The sequence below is a fragment of the Arachis stenosperma genome, chromosome 7 (genome assembly GCF_014773155.1).
Source record: "Arachis stenosperma cultivar V10309 chromosome 7, arast.V10309.gnm1.PFL2, whole genome shotgun sequence".
Classification (NCBI taxonomy): Eukaryota; Viridiplantae; Streptophyta; class Magnoliopsida; order Fabales; family Fabaceae; genus Arachis; species Arachis stenosperma.
In genome coordinates, this window is record NC_080383.1 from 6143370 (window position 1) to 6151842 (window position 8473).

Below are 8473 nucleotides of genomic sequence, written 5' to 3' on the forward strand. Positions count from 1 at the left end.
GATCTATTTTCTGTAATATTCCTTTTATGGGTTGGTTGGTTCGAACTTTAATGGTATGCGCTTGGAAATATGGGCGAAGCCTCCGGGATGCGAGGATCAGAGCATAGGCAAACTTTTCTATTTTCTGGTAGTTCAGCTCAGATCCCTGTAGTGCTTTGCTAATGAAGTAGACGGGTTTTTGCCCATGTTCGTCTTCTCTGACTAGTGCTGAGGCTATTGCCCGGCTCCCTACTGCGATATATAATATGAGCGGTTCTCCTTCTCGTGGCCGAGATAGGATAGGTGGCCGTCCTAAGAACTCCTTGAAATCTAGGAAGGCTTGCTCACATTCTGTCGTCCATTCGAATTGTTTTCCTTTTCTTAAGGTAGCATAGAAGGGAAGAGATCTTATCGCAGCTCCTGCTAAGAATCGAGATAGAGCGGTGGTGCGCGAAATTGTGAACTATACTTTTTCACAACTCTCATAATCCCTGGTAATGGCTCCAAAAACTTGGTGCGCTCAATACCATGGCATTACACAACTTCGCACAACTAACCAGCAAGTGCACTGGGTCGTCCAAGTAATAAACCTTACGTGAGTAAGGGTCGATCCCACGGAGATTGTTAGTAATGAAGCAAGCTATGGTCATCTTGTAAATCTTAGTCAGGCAAACTCAGATATATATGGTGATGAACGAAAATAACATAGAAGATAAAGATAGTGATACTTATGTATATCATTGGTGTATGAGCTTCAGACAAGTGTATGAAGATGCCTTCCCTTCCGTCTCTCTGCTTTCCTACAGCCTTCATCCAATCCTTTCTTACTCCTTTCCATGGCAAGCTCGTATAGGGTCTCACTGTTGTCAGCAGCTACCTCCCATCCGCGCAGTGAAAGCTAATGCACACACTCTGTCACAGTGCTGCCAATCACCGGTTTGGTTCCCTCCCCTACCGGAATAGAATAACTCTTTTGCGTCTGTCACTAACGCCCAGTAGGTTACAGGTTTGAAGCACGTCACAGTCATTCAATCATTGAATCCTACTCAGAATACCACAGACAAGGTTAGACCTTCCGGATTCTCTTGAATGCTGCCATCAGTTCTTGCCTATACCACGAAGACTCTGATCTCACGGAATGGCTGGCTCGTTTGTCAGGCGAGCACTCGGTTGTCAGGCGATCAACCATGCATCATGCAATCAGAAATCCAAGAGATATTCACTAAGCCTCGGATGCGTGTAGAACAAGAATGGTTGTCAGTCACCTTGTTCATGAGTGAGAATGGTGATGGGCGTCAATCATCACCTTCATCATGTTGAAGAACAAGTGATATCTTGGATAAAGAACAAGTGGAATTTGAATGGAAGAACAATAGTAATTGCATTAATACTCGAGGTACAGCAGAGCTCCACACCTTAATCTATGGTGTGTAGAAACTCCACCGTTGAAAATACATAAGAACAGGGTCTAGGCATGGCCGAATGGCCAGCCTCCCAAAGGTCTAAGATAGCATAAAACAAAGATAGCTACCAAAGTCTTCTCCCTAAGTCCTTTCTAATACAATAGTAAAAGGTCCTACTTATAGAAAACTAGTACATAAGTGAGTAAATGACATAAAAATCCACTTCCGGGCCCACTTGGTGTGTGCTTGGGCTGAGCAATGAAGAAATTTCGTGTAGAGACTCTTCTTGGAGTTAAACGCCAGCTTTGGTGCCAGTTTGGGCGTTTAACTCCCATTTGGGTGCCAGTTCCAGCGTTTAACGCTGGGATTTCTTGAGGTGACTTTGAACGCCGGTTTGGGCCATCAAATCTTGGGCAAAGTATGGACTATTATATATTGCTGGAAAGCCCAGGATGTCTACTTTCCAACGCCGTTGAGAGCGCGCCAATTGGGCTTCTGTAGCTCCAGAAAATCCGCTTCGAGTGCAGGGAGGTCAGAATCCAACAGCATCTGCAGTCCTTTTGAGTCTCAGAATCAGATATTTGCTCAGGTCCCTCAATTTCAGCCAGAAAATACCTGAAATCACAGAAAAACACACAAACTCATAGTAAAGTCCAGAAAAGTGAATTTTAATTAAAAACTAATAAAAATATACTAAAAACTAACTATATCATATCAAAAACATACTAAAAACAATGCCAAAAAGTATACAAATTATCCGCTCATCACAACACCAAACTTAAATTGTTGCTTGTCCTCAAGCAACTGAAAATCAAATAAGATAAAAAAAAAAAGAGAATATGCAATGAACTCCAAAAACATCTATGAAGATCAGTGTTAATTAGATGAGCGGGGCTTTTAGCTTTTTGTCTCTGAATAGTTTTGGCATCTCGCTCTATCCCTTGTAATCCAGAATGGTTGGCTTCTTTAGGAACTTAGAATCCAGATAGTGTTAATGATTCTCTTAGTAAAGTATGATGATTCTTGAACATAGCTATTTATTGAGTCTTGGCTGTGGCCCAAAGCACTCTGTCTTCCAGTATTACCACCGGATACATACATGCCACAGACACATAATTGGGTGAACCTTTTCAGATTGTGACTCAGCTTTGCTAAAGTCCCCAATTAGAGGTGTCCAGGGTTCTTAAGCACACTCTTATTTGCCTTGGATCACAACTCTTATTCTTTCTTTCTTTTTTTTTTCTTTCTTTTTCGTTTTTTTTTTCGGCTTTTTTTTTTTTTTTGAAATGCTTTTTCTTGCTTCAAGAATCATTTTATTGATTTTTCAGATTCTCAGTAACATGTCTCCTTTTTCATCATTCTTTCAAGAGCCAACATTCATGAACCACAAATTCAAAAGACATATGCACTGTTCAAGCATACATTCAGAGAACAAAAGTGTTGCCACCACATCAAGATAATTAAACTGCTATAAAATTCAGAATTCATGCAATTCTTTCCTTTTCAATTAAGCACATTTTTATTAAAGAAAGGTGATGGATTCATAGGACATTCATAACTTTAAGGCATAGACACTAAGACACTAATGATCACAAGACACAAACATGGGTAACATAAGCAAACAAAAAAATTCGAAAAACAGAAGAATAGAGAACAAGGAAATCAAGGAACGGGTCCACCTTAGTGATGGCGGCTCTTTCTTGCTCTTGAAGATCCTATGGAGTGCTTGAGCTCCTCAATGTCTCTTCCTTGTCTTTGTTGCTCCTCCCTCATGATTCTTTGATCTTCTCTAATTTCATGAAGGATGATGGAGTGTTCTTGATGCTCCACCCTCAGTTGTCCCATGTTGGAACTCAACTCTCCTAGGGAGGTGTTTAGTTGCTCCCAATAGTTTTGTGGAGGAAAATTCATCCCTTGAGGAATCTCAGGGATCTCATGATGAGTGAGGTCTCTTGTGTACTCCATCCTTTTCTTGGTGATGGGCTTGTCCTCATCAATGGGAATGTCTCCCTCTATGTCAACTCCAACTGAATAACAGAGGTGACAAATGAGATGAGGAAAGGCTAACCTTGCCAAGGTGGAGGTCTTGTCCGCCACCTTATAGAGTTCTTGGGCTATAACCTCATGAACCTCTATTTCTTCTCCAATCATGATACTATGGATCATGATGGCCCGGTCTATGGTAACTTCGGACCGGTTGCTAGTGGGGATGATTGAGCGTTGTATGAACTCTAACCATCCTCTAGCCACGGGCTTGAGGTCATGCCTTCTCAATTGGACCGGCTTTCCTCTTGAATCTTGCTTCCATTGTGCGCCCTCTTCACATATGACTGTGAGGACTTGGTCCAACCTTTGATCAAAGTTGACCCTTCTAGTGTAAGGATGCTCATCTCCTTGCATCATAGGCAAGTTGAACACCACCCTCACACTCTCCGGACTAAAATCCAAGTATTTCCCCCGAACCATAGTGAGATAATTCTTTGGATTCGGGTTCACACTTTGGTCATGGTTCTTTGTGATCCATGCATTGGCATGGAACTCTTGAACCATCAAGATTCCGACTTGTTGAATGGGGTTGGTAAGAACTTCCCAACCTCTTCTTCGGATCTCATGGCGGATCTCCGGATATTCACCCTTTTTGAGTAAAAAGGGGACTTCGGGGATCACCTTCTTCAAGGCCACAACTTCATAGAAGTGGTCTTGATGCACCCTTGAGAGGAATCTATCCATCTCCCATGACTCGGAGGTGGAAGCTTTTGCCTTCCCTTTCCTCTTTTTAGAGGTTTCTCCGGCCTTGGATGCCATAAATGGTTATGGAAAAACGAAAAAGCAACGCTTTTACCACACCAAACTTAAAATGTTTGCTCGTCCTCGAGCAAAAGAAGAAAGAAGGGAGTAGAAGAAGAAGAAATGAGGAAGAGGGGAGGTGGTAGTGCGTTCGGCCAAGAAGGGTAAGAAAGGGTGTTTAGGTTGTGTGAAAATGAAGGGTTGAAGAAGGGTATTTATAGGAAAGAGGGGGGTAAAGGTTCGGCCATTAGGGTGGGTTTGGGAGGGAAAGTGGTTTGAATTTGAAGGGTGAGGTTGGTGGGGTTTTATGAAGGATGGATGTGAGTGGTGAAGAGAAAGATGGGATTTGATGGGTGAGGGGTTTTTGGGGAAGAGGTATTGAGGTGATTGGTGAATGGGGGAAGAAGAGAGAGAGTGATGGTAGGGTCCTGTGGGGTCCACAGATCCTGTAGTGTCAAGAAAAAGTCATCCCTGCACCAAAAGTTGCTCAAAATCACGTTTTGAGCCATTTCTTGCGTTAAACGCCGGGCTGGTGCCCATTCCTGGCGTTTAACGCCAGGTTCTTGCCCTTTACTGGCGTTTAACGCCAGTCTGGTGCCCCTTTCTGGCGTTAAACGCCCAGAATGGTGCCAGACTGGGTGTTAAACGCCCAACAGCAAGGCTTACTGGCGTTTGAACGCCAGCAGCTTCTTCCTCCAGGGTGTGCTGTTTTTCTTCCTGTTTTTCATTCTGTTTTTGCTTTTTTCATTATTTTTGTGACTTCTTATGATCATCAACCTACAAAAAAGATAAAATAACAAAAGAAAATAATTAATTATAAAACATTGGGTTGCCTCCCAACAAGCGCTCCTTTAATGTCATTAGCTTGACAGAGGACTCCCATGGAGCCTCAGAAACACTCAGAACCTTGTTGAAACCTCCCAACACCAAACTTAGAGTTTGAATGTGGGGTTTCAACACCAAACTTAGAGTTTGGTTGTGGCCTCCCAACACCAAACTTAGAGTTTGACTGTGGGGGCTCTGCTTGGCTCTGTTTTGAGAGAAGCTCTTCATGCTTCCTCTCCATGATGACAGAGGGATATCCTTGGGCCTTAAACACCAAGGATTCTTCATTCACTTGAATGATCAACTCTCCTCTGTCAATATCAATCACAGCCTTTGCTGTGGCTAGGAAGGGTCTGCCAAGGATGATAGATTCATCCATGCACTTCCCAGTCTCTAGGACTATGAAGTCAGTAGGGATGTAATGGTCTTCAATCTTCACCAAAACATTCTCTACAAGTCCATGAGCTTGTTTTCTTGAATTGTCTGCCATCTCCAATGAGATTCTTGCAGCTTGCACCTCAAGGATCCCTAATTTCTCCATTACAGAGAGGGGCATGAGGTTTACACTTGACCCTAGGTCACACAAGGCCTTCTTGAAGGTCATGGTACCTATGGTACAAGGTATAGAAAACTTCCCAGAATCCTGCCTCTTTTGGGGCAGTTTATGCCTAGACAAGTCATCCAGTTCTTTGGTGAGCAAGGGAGGTTCATCTTCCCAAGTCTCATTTCCAAATAACTTGTCATTTAGCTTCATGATTGCTCCAAGGTATTTAGCAACTTGCTCTTCAGTGACATACTCATCCTCTTCAGAGGAGGAATACTCATCAGAGCTCATGAATGGCAGAAGTAAGTCCAATGGAATCTCTATGGTCTCAATTTGAGCCTCAGATTCCCATTGTTCCTCACTGAAGAACTCAGAGGAGGTTGGTACACGCCCACTGAGGTCTTCCTCAGTGGCGTCCACCTCCTTTCTTTCCTCCCAGAATTCGGCCATGTTAATGGCCTTGCACTCTCCCTTTGGATTTTCTTTTGTATTACTTGGGAGAGTGCTAGGAGGGAGTTCAGTAACTTTCTTGCTCAGCTGACTCACTTGTCCCTCCAAATTTCTGATGGAGGACCTTGTTTCATTCATAAAACTTTGAGTGGTCTTTATTAGATCAGAGACCATTGTTGCTAAGTCAGAAGTACTCTGCTTAGAATTCTCTGTCTGTTGCTGAGAAGATGATGGAAAAGGCTTGTTGTTACCAGGCCTGTTTCTTCCACCATTATTGTTATTGAAACCTTGTTGAGGTTTCTCTTGATTCTTCCATGAGAAATTTGGGTGATTTCTCCATGAAGAATTGTAGGTGTTTCCATAGGGTTCTCCTAGGTAATTCACCTCTTCCATTGAAGGGTTCTCAGGATCATAAGCTTCTTCCTCAGATGAAGCATCCTTAGTACTGTTTGGTGCATTTTGCATTCCAGACAGACTTTGAGAGATCAAATTGACTTGTTGAGTCAATATTTTATTCTGAGCCAATATGGCATTCAGAGTGTCAATCTCAAGAACTTCTTTCTTCTGACTAGTCCCATTGTTCACAGGATTCCTTTCAGAAGTGTACATGAATTGGTTATTTGCAACCATTTCAATCAGTTCCTGAGCTTCTGCAGGCGTCTTCTTCAGATGAAGAGATCCTCCTGCAGAGCTATCCAAGGACATCTTGGATAGTTCAGAGAGACCATCATAGAAAATACCTATGATGCTCCATTCAGAAAGCATGTCTGAAGGACATCTTCTGATTAATTGTTTGTATCTTTCCCAAGCTTCATAGAGGGATTCTCCATCCTTCTGTCTGAAGGTTTGGACTTCCACTCTAAGCTTACTCCATCTTTGTGGTGGAAAGAACTTTGCCAAGAAGGCATTGACTAGCTTTTCCCAAGAGTCCAGGCTTTCCTTAGGTTGAGAATCCAACCATATTCTAGCTCTGTCTCTTACAGCAAAAGGGAATAGCATCAGTCTATAGACTTCAGGGTTAACCCCATTAGTCTTGACTGTGTCACAGATTTGCAAGAATTCAGCTAAAAACTGATGAGGATCTTCCATTGGAAGTCCATGGAACTTGCAATTCTGTTGCATTAGAGAAACTAATTGAGGCTTTAGCTCAAAGTTGTTTGCTCCAATGGCAGGGATAGAGATGCTTCTCCCATAGAAATCAGGAGTAGGTGCAGTAAAGTCACCCAGCACCTTCCTTGCATTGTTGGCATTGTTGTTGTTTTCGGCTGCCATGTCTTCTTCCTTGAAGAATTCGGTCAAGTCCTCTAAAGAGAGTTGTGCTTTGGCCTCTTTTAGCTTTCGCTTCAAGGTTCTCTCAGGTTCAGGGTCAGTTTCAACAAGAATGCCTTTGTCTCTGCTTCTGCTCATAAGAAAGAGAAGAGAAAAAGAGAATGTGGAATCCTCTATGTCACAGTATAGAGATTCCTTGAAATGTCAGAGGAAAAGAGAAATAGAAAGAAGAAGGAGAAGGAGAATTCGAACTTTAATTAGATAAGGTTCGAATTGTGCATTTAGAAGGAGTAGTACTCCACAAATAGAAGGATGTGGGAAGGAGAGAAGAGAATTTTCGAAAATTCAATCAAAAGATTTTGAAAACATTTTGAAAATTTGATTGATAATTTTCGAAAATTCAAAGTGAGAAAGAAATCAAGTGATTTTTGAAAAAGAATTTGAAATTAGAAATTAAAAAGATTTGATTGAAAACTATTTTGAAAAAGATGTGATTGAAAAAAATTGATTGAAAAGTTATGGTTTTAAAAAGATATGATTGAAAAGATATGATTTGAAAACAATTTTAAAAGATATGATTTAAAAACAATTTTAAAAGATATGATTTGAAAACAATTTGAAAAGATATGAATTGAAAATAATTTGAAAAGATTTGATTTTAAAAACTAATGACTTGCCTAACAAGAAAAGATATGATTCAAACATAAAACCTTCCTTAATAGAAAAGGCAAAAAATGTTCAATCAAATCATTAATTGTTAGTAAGCATCTTTGAAAAAGGAAAGAAATTGATTTTGAAAACATTTTGATTGAAAAGATATGATTTGAAAAAGATTTGGTTTTGAAAAACTTTGAAAACTTAAAAAAAAAATTGATTTTGAAAACAAAATCTTCCCCCTGGCACCATCCTGGCGTTAAACGCCCAGAATGGTATACATTCTGGCGTTTAACGCCCAAAATGCTACCTTTTTGGGCGTTAAACGCCCAACCAAGTGCCCTGGCTGGCGTTTAAACGCCAGTCTGCCTTCTTCACTGGGCATTTTTGAATGCTCAGCTTTTTCTGTATAATTCCTCTGCAGTATGTTCTAAATCTTCAATTCCTTGTATCATTGACTTGAAAAGACACAAATTTAAAAATATTTTTGGATTTTTTAATAATCAAAATGCAACAAGAATCAAATAACAATGCATGCAAGACACCAAACTTAGCAGTTTGT

At 41.0% G+C, this 8473-nt stretch overlaps 1 non-coding gene across 1 annotated transcript; it reads left to right on the top strand.

The window, feature by feature from the left end:
- The first annotated feature begins 6747 nt into the window (after positions 1 to 6747).
- On the top strand, positions 6748 to 6855 carry LOC130942446 (small nucleolar RNA R71). Its single transcript, XR_009071016.1, has one exon. It is a non-coding gene; the product is annotated as a small nucleolar RNA R71 (small nucleolar RNA).
- The last annotated feature ends 1618 nt before the right edge of the window (positions 6856 to 8473 follow it).